Below are 12,243 nucleotides of genomic sequence, written 5' to 3' on the forward strand. Positions count from 1 at the left end.
CTCCAAGTCTGCTGAGTGTTAGACCGCTACCCAGTGAGGGGTGTGAGAGTGCTGCCATTACAGTGTGACTCCAAGCCTGAGGAGTGTCAGACCGCTACCCAGTGAGGGGGGTGAGAGTGCTGCCATTACAGTGTGAGTCCAAGTCTGCGGAGTGTCAGACTGCTACCCAGTGAGGGGTGTGAGAGTGCTGCCATTACAGTGTGACTGCAACTCTGCGGAGTGTCAGACCGCTACCCAGTGAGGGGTGTGAGAGTGCTGCTATTACAGTGTGACTCCAAGTCTATGGAGTGTTAGACCGCTACCCAGTGAAGGGTGTGAGAGTGCTGCCATTACAGTGTGAGTCCAAGTCTGCGGAGTGTCAGACTGCTACCCAGTGAGGGGTGTGAGAGTGCTGCCATTACAGTGTGACTCCAAGCCTGAGGAGTGTCCGACTGCTACCCAGTGAGGGGCGTGAGAGTGCTGCTATTACAGTGTGACTCGAAGTCTGCGGAGTGTCAGACTGCTACCCAGTGAGGGGTGTGAGAGTGCTGCTATTACAGTGTGACTCCAAGTCTGCGGAGTGTCAGACTGCTACCCAGTGAGGGGTGTGAGAGTGCTGCCATTACAGTGTGACTCCAAGTCTGCGGAGTGTCAGACCGCTACCCAGTGAGGGGCGTGAGAGTGCTGCCATTACAGTGTGAGTCCAAGTCTGCGGAGTGTCAGACTGCTACCCAGTGAGGGGTGTGAGAGTGCTGCCATTACAGTGTGACTCCAAGCCTGAGGAGTGTCCGACCGCTACCCAGTGAGGGGTGTGAGAGTGCTGCTATTACAGTGTGACTCCAAGTCTATGGAGTGTTAGACCGCTACCCAGTGAGGGGTGTGAGAGTGCTGCTATTACAGTGTGACTCCAAGTCTGCGGAGTGTTAGACCGCTACCCAGTGAGGGGTGTGAGAGTGCTGCCATTACAGTGTGACTCCAAGCCTGAGGAGTGTCCGACCGCTACCCAGTGAGGGGTGTGAGAGTGCTGCCATTACAGTGTGACTGCAACTCTGCGGAGTGTCAGACCGCTACCCAGTGAGGGGTGTGAGAGTGCTGCTATTACAGTGTGACTCCAAGTCTATGGAGTGTTAGACCGCTACCCAGTGAGGGGTGTGAGAGTGCTGCCATTACAGTGTGAGTCCAAGTCTGCGGAGTGTCAGACTGCTACCCAGTGAGGGGTGTGAGAGTGCTGCCATTACAGTGTGACTCCAAGCCTGAGGAGTGTCCGACCGCTACCCAGTGAGGGGTGTGAGAGTGCTGCTATTACAGTGTGACTCCAAGTCTATGGAGTGTTAGACCGCTACCCAGTGAGGGGTGTGAGAGTGCTGCTATTACAGTGTGACTCCAAGTCTATGGAGTGTTAGACCGCTACCCAGTGAGGGGTGTGAGAGTGCTGCTATTACAGTGTGACTGCAATTCTGCGGAGTGTCAGACCGCTACCCAGTGAGGGGGGTGAGAGTGCTGCCATTACAGTGTGACTGCAACTCTGCGGAGTGTTAGACCGCTACCCAGTGAGGGGTGTGAGAGTGCTGCCATTACAGTGTGACTCCAAGTCTGCGGAGTGTTAGACCGCTACCCAGTGAGGGGTGTGAGAGTGCTGCCATTACAGTGTGACTCCAAGCCTGAGGAGTGTCAGACCGCTACCCAGTGAGGGGTGTGAGAGTGCTGCCATTACAGTGTGACTGCAACTCTGCGGAGTGTTAGACCGCTACCCAGTGAGGGGTGTGAGAGTGCTGCCATTACAGTGTGACTCCAAGTCTGCTGAGTGTTAGACCGCTACCCAGTGAGGGGTGTGAGAGTGCTCCCAGTTCGGTGTGACTCCAAGTCTGAGGAGTGTTAGACTGCTTCCCTGTGAGGGGTGTGAGAGTGCTGCCATTACAGTGTGACTGCAACTCTGCGGAGTGTTAGACCGCTACCCAGTGAGGGGTGTGAGAGTGCTGCCATTACAGTGTGAGTCCAAGTCTGAGGAGTGTTAGACTGCTACCCAGTGAGGGGTGTGAGAGTGCTGCCATTACAGTGTGAGTCCAAGTCTATGGAGTGTCAGACCGCTACCCAGTGAGGGGTGTGAGAGTGCTGCCATTACAGTGTGACTCCAAGTCTGCGGAGTGTCAGACCGCTACCCAGTGAGGGGGGTGAGAGTGCTGCCATTACAGTGTGAGTCCAAGTCTGGGGAGTGTCAGACTGCTACCCAGTGAGGGGTGTGAGAGTGCTGCCATTACAGTGTGACTGCAACTCTGCGGAGTGTCAGACCGCTACCCAGTGAGGGGTGTGAGAGTGCTGCCATTACAGTGTGACTCCAAGTCTGCTGAGTGTTAGACCGCTACCCAGTGAGGGGTGTGAGAGTGCTGCCATTACAGTGTGACTCCAAGCCTGAGGAGTGTCAGACCGCTACCCAGTGAGGGGGGTGAGAGTGCTGCCATTACAGTGTGAGTCCAAGTCTGCGGAGTGTCAGACTGCTACCCAGTGAGGGGTGTGAGAGTGCTGCCATTACAGTGTGACTGCAACTCTGCGGAGTGTTAGACCGCTACCCAGTGAGGGGTGTGAGAGTGCTGCCATTACAGTGTGACTCCAAGTCTGCTGAGTGTTAAACCGCTACCCAGTGAGGGGTGTGAGAGTGCTCCCAGTTCGGTGTGACTCCAAGTCTGAGGAGTGTTAGACTGCTTCCCTGTGAGGGGTGTGAGAGTGCTGCCATTACAGTGTGACTGCAACTCTGCGGAGTGTTAGACCGCTACCCAGTGAGGGGTGTGAGAGTGCTGCCATTACAGTGTGAGTCCAAGTCTGAGGAGTGTTAGACTGCTACCCAGTGAGGGGTGTGAGAGTGCTGCCATTACAGTGTGAGTCCAAGTCTATGGAGTGTCAGACCGCTACCCAGTGAGGGGTGTGAGAGTGCTGCCATTACAGTGTGAGTCCAAGTCTGCTGAGTGTTAGACCGCTACCCAGTGAGGGGTGTGAGAGTGCTGCCATTACAGTGTGACTCCAAGCCTGAGGAGTGTCAGACTGCTACCCAGTGAGGGGTGTGAGAGTGCTGCCATTACAGTGTGAGTCCAAGTCTGCTGAGTGTCAGACCGCTACCCAGTGAGGGGGGTGAGAGTGCTGCCATTACAGTGTGACTGCAACTCTGCGGAGTGTTAGACCGCTACCCAGTGAGGGGTGTGAGAGTGCTGCCATTACAGTGTGACTCCAAGTCTGCGGAGTGTTAGACCGCTACCCAGTGAGGGGTGTGAGAGTGCTGCCATTACAGTGTGAGTCCAAGTCTGCGGAGTGTCAGACTGCTACCCAGTGAGGGGTGTGAGAGTGCTGCCATTACAGTGTGACTCCAAGCCTGAGGAGTGTCAGACTGCTACCCAGTGAGGGGTGTGAGAGTGCTGCAATTACAGTGTGAGTCCAAGTCTGCTGAGTGTCAGACCGCTACCCAGTGAGGGGGGTGAGAGTGCTGCCATTACAGTGTGACTGCAACTCTGCGGAGTGTTAGACCGCTACCCAGTGAGGGGTGTGAGAGTGCTGCCATTACAGTGTGACTCCAAGTCTGCGGAGTGTTAGACCGCTACCCAGTGAGGGGTGTGAGAGTGCTGCCATTACAGTGTGAGTCCAAGTCTGCGGAGTGTCAGACTGCTACCCAGTGAGGGGTGTGAGAGTGCTGCCATTACAGTGTGACTGCAACTCTGCGGAGTGTCAGACCGCTACCCAGTGAGGGGTGTGAGAGTGCTGCTATTACAGTGTGACTCCAAGTCTATGGAGTGTTAGACCGCTACCCAGTGAAGGGTGTGAGAGTGCTGCCATTACAGTGTGAGTCCAAGTCTGCGGAGTGTTAGACCGCTACCCAGTGAGGGGTGTGAGAGTGCTGCCATTACAGTGTGACTCCAAGCCTGAGGAGTGTCAGACCGCTACCCAGTGAGGGGCGTGAGAGTGCTGTCAGTACTGTAAAAGTCTGACACAGTCGTCATGGCTAAGGGGGTAGCGAGGGGCTACCACTTGCATCTCAGTGTGTGTCCACTCCATTCTCAGTGGTGGTAACCAGCCAGCACCCACCAAGGGAAAGCCACATGTTCCCCAACAAAACAGTACATCACATGCACCAGAGACAGTAAACTACGGGGCCCGCTTCAGAGGAGAGCGCGCTATATACAAAGAACAATAAGAGGAGAGGACTGGGACAATAAGTGGACATGCTAGCGTGCATGACAGCAATGCTAGTTGACACCGGAAGTGCAGCAGCTCCTCTTCTACTTGACACCAGAAGTGCAGCAGCTCCTCTGCTACATGACACCAGAAGTGCAGCAGCTCCTCTGCTACATGACACCGGAAGTGCAGCAGCTCCTCTGCTACATGACACCAGAAGTGCAGCAGCTCCTCTGCTACATGACACCGGAAGTGCAGCAGCTCCTCTGCTACATGACACCGGAAGTGCAGCAGCTCCTCTGCTACATGACACCGGAAGTGCAGCAGCTCCTCTGCTACATGACACCGGAAGTGCAGCAGCTCCTCTGCTACATGACACCGGAAGTGCAGCAGCTCCTCTGCTACTTGACTCCGGAAGTGCAGCAGCTCCTCTGCTACTTGACACCGGAAGTGCAGCAGCTCCTCTGCTACTTGACACCAGAAGTGCAGCAGCTCCTCTGCTACATGACACCGGAAGTGCAGCAGCTCCTCTGCTACATGACACCGGAAGTGCAGAAGCTCCTCTGCTACATGACACCAGAAGTGCAGCAGCTCCTCTGCTACTTGACACCGGAAGTGCAGCAGCTCCTCTACTACATGACATCGGAAGTGCAGCAGCTCCTCTGCTACATGACACCAGAAGTGCAGCAGCTCCTCTGATACATGACACCAGAAGTGCAGCAGCTCCTCTGCTACATGACACCGGAAGTGCAGCAGCTCCTCTGCTACATGACACCGGAAGTGCAGCAGCTCCTCTGCTACATGACACCGGAAGTGCAGCAGCTCCTCTGCTACATGACACCGGAAGTGCAGCAGCTCCTCTGCTAGTTGACACCGGAAGTGCAGCAGCTCCTCTGCTACATGACACCGGAAGTGCAGCAGCTCCTCTGCTACATGACCCCGGAAGTGCAGCAGCTCCTCTGCTACATGACACCGGAAGTGCAGCAGCTCCTCTGCTACGTGACACCGGAAGTGCAGCAGCTCCTCTGCTACGTGACACCGGAAGTGCAGCAGCTCCTCTGCTACGTGACACCGGAAGTGCAGCAGCTCCTCTGCTACGTGACACCGGAATTGCAGCAGCTCCTCTGCTACGTGACACCGGAAGTGCAGCAGCTCCTCTGCTACGTGACACCGGAAGTGCAGCAGCTCCTCTGCTACATGACACCGGAAGTGCAGCAGCTCCTCTGCTACTTGACACCGGAAGTGCAGCAGCTCCTCTGCTACATGACACCGGAAGTGCAGCAGCTCCTCTGCTACATGACACCGGAAGTGCAGCAGCTCCTCTGCTACATGACACCGGAAGTGCAGCAGCTCCTCTGCTACATGACACCAGAAGTGCAGCATCTCCTCTGCTACATGACACCAGAAGTGCAGCAGCTCCTCTGCTACATGACACCGGAAGTGCAGCAGCTCCTCTGCTACATGACACCGGAAGTGCAGCAGCTCCTCTGCTACATGACACCGGAAGTGCAGCAGCTCCTTTGCTACATGACACCGGAAGTGCAGCAGCTCCTCTGCTACATGACACCGGAAGTGCAGCAGCTCCTCTGCTACATGGCACCGGAAGTGCAGCAGCTCCTCTGCTACATGACACCGGAAGTGCAGCAGCTCCTCGTGCTATTTCAATTTAGCAGCATCTTCTGTGACAACTTTGAGTCTTGCTGGACCTCCCACAAGACTCTCACATCTTAGCAGTCATTTTTAAAAACATCCGTATCAATAAATCAGGATGTACAAAGCGTGGCTAGTCAATCGATCCAGGCGCTTGCAGGCCCCAGAGGCTCTTTCTAACTGCCAGGTCTTGAGAGCCATTCAGAATGCTGGAAGGGAGTTGATGCAAAAAGAACAATTGATGGACAGAATGCAGAACAATGTCATACATTCACCCCAGTACAGAGATCTGGGCCTAAATCCATCGTTTTTTTGCTCACCATGCCAAAGGGAGTTGATGGTTCAGAGGTGCGTGGGAAGGCTGTTCCCGGTCTTTGCTGTGATGTGGGAGAAGGAGCATCCTCCACTTCTGCTTCAGTAGATGCGGGGAGTATGGGCAGTTACCGGTCTTTGCTGTGATGTGGGAGGAGGAGCATCCTCCACTTCTGCTTCAGTAGATGCAGGGAGTATGGGCAGTACCCGTTCTTTGCTGTGGTGTGGGAGAAGGAGCATCCTCCACTTCTGCTTCGGTGGATGCGGGGAGTATGGGCTGCTCCACATCTTTGCCTGTGATGTGGGAGAAGGAGCATCCTCCACATCTCCTTCAGTAGATGCAGGGAGAATGGGCAGTTCCCGGTCTTTGCTGTGATGTGGGAGAAGGAGCATCCTCCACTTCTGCTTCGGTGGATGCAGGGAGTATGGGCAGTTGGTTGGTGGAAGTTCAGGTGGTGGCTAATTTTGGCGTGTCCTTGGTTGTGTAGAGTCTTAAGTGCATGGGTCAGCAGCTTGAATTGGCAGCTTTTCTGTATGGGGAGCCAGTGAAGTTTCCTGGGGTGGGATGTTGGTTCATTGGGGGAAGGCCGAGAATGAGTCAGGTTGCTGTGTTCTGTATGGTCTGAAGTCTCTGTAGAAAGTGTGTGGTGATTCCTACATAGAGGAGTATAAATGCCCTACTAGCCTCGTACCACCACTCTAAACTATAGCACAAATCCAAGAATGCGCACAGATCAAGTCTGACATACCTCTGAAAAGGTGAAATCAGGCATTTACAAGGGTGATTGAATTGGGGGTGGTAAAAAATGCTGTCATGAGGGGTGAGAAGTGTATACCCCCCTTAGTGTTGAGGAAGTAGCTTGTGAGGCAAGGTCATGATGGGCATTTAGGTATCTGGAATCAATATAACAAGTAAGCCTGGGCAAAGCACTACGCTACGCTCGCGTAGTTTGCGAAGTTCGCGCTACTTCGCACTACGCGAATTGCACGTAGCACAGTGCGAACACGCGTAGCGTAGTGTTGCGTAGTGCTGCGGTCATTTTTTGCTTGCTCGCGGTCCTCAACGTCAAGTTGGCGACCGCGAGCAAGCAAAATGACATCCCCGCGAGACTTTTTCCTTGTTCGCGATCAGCAACATCAAGTTGGAGATCGCGAGCATGGAAAATAAACCTCCCGGCGAGATTCCCAACGCGAGGAGGTCAGGTTTCTCATTGCAAGTGGTCGCGTATGCTCGCGACCGCTCGCGATGAGAAACTACCAGTTCGCGTTGAGAAAGCTGCCGCTCGAGTAAAAATCTACTCGAGCAGCAGAAAACTACAGCTCGCACTGTGAAGATGCCATTTTCAATGATTGCACAGTGCCGGTTGCTTGTCCGCACTGTGCAATCATTGAAAACGACATCTTGCACAGTGCGAACAAGGTACTACGCAGTTCGCGAAGTGCTACGCGTAGCTCGCGTAGTGCGAACTGCACTTTGCGTAGCATCGCGAAGCGCTACTTCGCGAACTACGCCCAGGGTTAATAACAAGTTTAGGATGGCAGACACATGTTTGAAAATTCCCAAACCACTTACTTGTGAGCGTATAGTCCCTTGGGAATTGGTGGTTATTGACATTATGGGACCAGCTGGGGTTTCCGAAAAGTATGAGCAGCTGTTATTGCACACATTTTCTTTTTGTGTTTTTTGCCGGTCTTCAAAATTGTGGAGAGGGCTGGTATTGGTTCAGTTCTAAGCTTCTCAGATGAGGTATTTATATGAATAAAGTGCTGCTAAGTGTCTGCAGTGTTGCTAAGCGACAGTGTTCTTCACCTAAGGTGAAAGCCTATTTGGTAGCTGTGGACGAGCAGTCAAAGACTCCCTCTGGAGGAAGTGTAGATACAGGGAAGCAAACACAACTCATAACTCAAAGTGCACTAAGTAGGAACAATAAATCAATGTCAAGTGAAATACTCGCTTTTATAAGAGAAAGAAGTATTCTATTTCTAACTCTACCCAGTCAAAGGAATAATGATACTCATATGCAACAAAACACTCCCCTAGGGGTCAGGGCTCAGGTAGTTGTCAGACAAACCCTTGTCCCACCGTTTACCTTGTAACGTGTTTAGGGTTATATTCCTCATTCACTGGTGGGTGCATCCAGGGAATGCTAATAGGCCCCTTAGACTTTGAGTTCTGAGTCTGAGGTTTCTAGGGTGCCACAGGCCCAGTTCCGGTCTTACCAGTTCCGGCGGTATGGAAGTGTTGAGCAGTGCAGCGAGGGCCCTTTTGTGGGTGCAAAGACACGCCGCACGCAGTTCACATGGCAGCCCCCGGCAGACGCCTGCTTTCTCCAATCAACTCTGCTGTCTCATCCAGCAATTGGAACTGCTTTGCTCGGCCAACATGAGGCAAGTCCCTCTTCCCCTAACCGAAGGGCATTTCTCCGTCTCCCAGATGGAGCAGTGGCAAGAGTGCAACATTGGTGGCATCCTGTGATCCTTAGGGAAGTGGTCAGGTGCGGTTGGTGGGCTTGGCCTACAGCTCACAGCAGTAATCTCCTCTTTCTGGCCATGATCCGAAAACATGGCCACATGAGCATCTGCAGCCCTGTTAGATTTAAAATTCCCTTTCCCATAATGCTTCTGTTGCGCTGTTTTAAGTTAGCAGTATGTGGCTAAATTACATACAATGATGTTCACATTCTGTAGCCCGTTTAGTGTTTCTCGTAGTAGGAAGGCCTCATGAGCAAATGTGCCTCCATCTTGTATTTCGTAACCCTTATTCAACTACCAGTGCCAAGCTCGTGTTAGGCCTTAAGATATAGAATTGCTCGCCTCAGCAGGACATTTATTCTGTTATATTCTGTTCATGTTCAAGGCTGTGACTCGACCGACTAACAAAGATGGTTGTTTTGCTTTGCATTCCATTGTATATGTGTATTCCTGTTCTCACGTTAAGAGACGCTGAGACGCAGCGCAGCGGCCTTGGGCCACTGATAGCATGACCATCTGGCAGGTGTTCTCTCTGTGCCTTCTTTGATCGTGCCTGGCTCAGGGCGGTACTTTTCCAGAGGGGGCGTGGCTGAAGTCTCCTGAAGGGTTTATCATCTATTAGCAAATGTGGAGAGGGCAGTCCCTCGCCAACCATTCCAGGGTGCGGGTATGATGGACTCCTCTGCAGAGTAACGGTAATAAATGATTGTTTGTATTCTATACTGTCTGACCGACTCTTCATTTGGGAAGGCATTGCAGGTGGTCGTAAAGTACCCGCGTGGCCCTAGATGGTCGCGTCCTTAAGCCCCTCATACCATACGGATTTGCCGCACTACTTACTGCCAGACACAGACACTTATGGTGCAATCGCCTTTACTACGATGGGCACTCCTGGCATATGGAGTTGACGATCTCACCTGACACAAGTCTTACACTCCCGACTCCAAATCAGTACAACGGCGGTGCCCTGTGGCATACGGGGCCATGGCGGTGCGGGCCTGGAGCTTCCCACACTGCGCTTTTCACGTTGCTGAGGTCACGGTGGACCTCTCCAGGCATACTGAAATCCTGAAATTGTCCAGCATCCATTACCACATGTATGCTGATGACACCCAATTGTGCCTGAAAGTCTCCTCCCCGAAGGAAATAAGGTCCCTAAACTAAACTCTTCAGGAAGCACAAAGCTGGTTGACTCTCAATCACTTGAAACTAAACGCCCTAAAATCCGAATTTCTCCTTATCCCCCCAGCCAATCACTCCCCAGACATCAAAGAAGGAAGCATCAACTCACAGCTCTCGACTGCACTCCAAACATCATTGATTCCGCAAGCTCTCTGGGAATAATGCTAGACAAACATCTGAACATGCAAAAGCACATTAGTGCTCTCACTAAAGGTGCGAACCTCCAACTCAGATTCTTGAGGGAAAAAAAACCGTTCCTACCCCATAACGACTTCAAAAATGCGGTGCAAGCCCTAGTGATTTCTAAACTGGATTATGGTACTGCTACCCTCTGCGGCCTTCCTAGAGCGAAGACGGTGCCACTTAGGGCCTCTCTCAACTCTGCTGCAAGGCTCATTGCAGGCTCCAAATGCTATCATCACATCACGCCTGAGTTGAAATCTCTTAAATGGCTCCCGTATGAAGCAAGGATTCATCTGAAAATTGCATGCATGACGCATAAAGCTTTACACTTCAACACCCCAATTTATCTTGCACAAAAACTTGAGCTTTCTGGGGGCTCTCGTTCCTCTAGAGGCTCTAGTACCTAACTGCTCAAGCCACCAAAATTCCGTAAAAAGAAAACTTACAATCGAGCATTCTCGGGTATTGCACCAAGAATTTGGAACCCCTTGACACCAGAAATTAGACTTATTAATTCCATAGGTTCCTTCAAAAAGGAAGCTGAAGAGTTATCGATGAAGACATTTTTGGGCTAGTTCCCAATCACCTTAAGATGCATTTGCTTTCATTTGCTCCCTAAAGATCTGTTATGTTTTCATGATCTGCTATGTTTGTTTCTTGTTCAGGTGTTGTTATGATTACCACGGGGTGTACCTGCTGAACTGCCAAGATGTAAAGCACTCTGTTACCCATTTCTGGTCATGTTCACGCTATATAAAACTCTTTAAATAAAATAAAAAATAAATACTGGGGTTGACTGAACTGTTCCTGCACATGGGTAACAACCCAATCGGTGCAAAGTCATTCTCCTCACACCTCGCACATGGAGTCCTCTCTGTAGGGATCACTGACACAATATTGAGGTGAACAATATCATTTGACACAAATATCGTGTCAATAATATCGTTTACCAAAATATCGTGTTAATATACTTATAATGGTACGTACAATAATATCAGAAATAAAATATTGTTAACACTAATATAGTACAGCAGTCGCCAGTAGGTAGTTAAAGTTAGGACCTAGTTTCCATATGAAAAAGGTTTTTTGTTTTGCCACAAACTTTGACGATGTTTGACGAATACTAGTTTGCTGCTCACTAAAGCTGCTGTCTTGAAACTTTCAGGCAGAATTGTCAAGCAAGGGCCAAGTAAAAGGGGAGTTCCAAAGCGCGTTTTTCCCATGTTCATTACCATTGAGATTTTAGACACGACTACAGCCCGAAGTGCTGGATGAAATTACTCCAAATTCAGCAGAAAACTTGCTCCTGATCAGTAGTTTTCGAGATATTAAAGGAAAACCAAATGTGTATATTTAGAGATATGGACCCTCCACGAATCTTACCAATCTCATGCAGTGAACTGATTGGATGCCAACACTTCAATCAGGAATTGTTGGCAGCCAACTTGGGACTCGCACTCAGCCGAGTTACAAACAAAAACATTAAACAAGCATTTGCAATGCAATAGGTCTCGCATTTGCGAGAGTTTAAGCTATTGGCATTGTAAATGACAATGCATTTTTTAGCCATTTTGAAAAACAACATAAATAAAAGGCATTGTCATTTATAATGCCAATAGCTCAAACTCTCGCAAATGCGAGACCTGTTGCATTGCAAATGCTTGTTTCTGTATTGTTAAAAGGGGGAAGCTCATTCAGCTGTCCGCGATGCACATAACCAGAAGGTAGGACTGTAGATGTTACCCAGGCGAATAATTGCATTTTAAACGCACCGTTTTTTAAAAAAAATGTCTGTGGTGCCATGGTTTGGTTTAACGTGCTTTTTTAATTTTACACTAACTTCGTTTGAAAAAGGTAGAACCGGTTTTATTTTACGTGCTGCTTGAAGGATTTTTTAGCTGTTTAACCAATGGTTGAGTGATATGCATTTATAAGAACTGATTTACTGGAGTTAATAATTTTATTGTACTATGCAAACCTGCCTTCTGCCAGAGTCCTAATGTACATGTTATGCAAATACATCTTGCTCAAATCGGCACCGCTGTGTCACTCCATTTTGTAACTGTTGCAATCTTGCAATCTTCTTAGGTGCTTTTGTTGAACCAGGACTGTTTTGTTCACTTTATTGCTCAGCATCATCATGTTCTGGAGTGTGTTGTGTTTCTAACCTACTTGGCAGAGAATAGCTGTGTCTGCCTCAAGCCATCATTTAAAAACCTAGATCTTTTGTTGACACGTTCTCAATTATATGATAAGAGGCATAATGCAGGCCCTGCGGCCAAGGAGAGCCCAATATCCTTCAAGGAT

The sequence above is a fragment of the Triturus cristatus genome, chromosome 1_1 (genome assembly GCF_964204655.1).
Source record: "Triturus cristatus chromosome 1_1, aTriCri1.1, whole genome shotgun sequence".
Lineage (NCBI taxonomy): Eukaryota > Metazoa > Chordata > Amphibia > Caudata > Salamandridae > Triturus > Triturus cristatus.